Here is an 821-nt window from a genome sequence, read left to right as displayed (position 1 = left end):
AGTGCATGGGCTGGGTGGGGGCGCAGAGGTGGCCGTGGGGTCCCTGCGAGCGGGCAGGGACCCCAGCAGGGAGCGGAGGGCGGGCAGCCCAGCACGGTGCTCTGCCCTAGTCCCACTCCCTCAGCAGGAGCAGGCAGGTGGGGGGCTCCACTGTCCCTCGGCAAGCATACCACAGAATGTTGGGCCAGTGCCCCGTCTGCTACCCAAACTCCTTCCCAAGACCTTTGCTTGCTATAGCAGCAGAAGCAGTCCTGGTTAACTTGGTGTGGCCTTGAGTGTCCTGGTAGGACCCCCCCATGGTCCACCCAGCCATGCCTGCCCGTCACCCAGCACTGCTCTCATCACCCACCTCCCTTTGACAAGCATACACACTCCTTTCCTTCTGCTCCCTCCCTCCGCTTTGGAGGTCACCAGGTGCTACAGGCTTTTCCCTCCTTTTCATTCATTGAAACATCCGATACCTCACCATTTACTTTGAACTGTTTCTCCAGATTTACCCTTCTGTCCCTGGGGCTATTTTTCAAATACCCCTTGATTATTAACAAGAGAGACTGAGCATGATGCCTGTGGACATGTGCAACCCCTGCTGCTCCTGCAGTTCTAACCACGGCCATCACATCTCCCATGCCCAGGCCGCTGCCTGGCTCTTGGCCACATTATACTGGCAGCGACAGGAGCCGGCTACGGGCTGCACATAGTTACCCATTGCCCCTTCTGACAGCCCCCAGCGGGCTCCGGGTTAGTCATGCAGAGTCCTCTACCTAGAGGTAAGCATGATAGGGCCTCAAACCCCAGTCATGTTGTATTTGCTTACTAGATGA

Source organism: Athene cunicularia (assembly GCF_003259725.1).
Source record: "Athene cunicularia isolate RWA chromosome 12 unlocalized genomic scaffold, athCun1 chr12_part1, whole genome shotgun sequence".
In the NCBI taxonomy this organism is placed as follows: domain Eukaryota; kingdom Metazoa; phylum Chordata; class Aves; order Strigiformes; family Strigidae; genus Athene; species Athene cunicularia.
The sequence above is the reverse complement of the archived record's forward strand: the minus strand, read 5'-3'. Positions refer to the sequence as shown.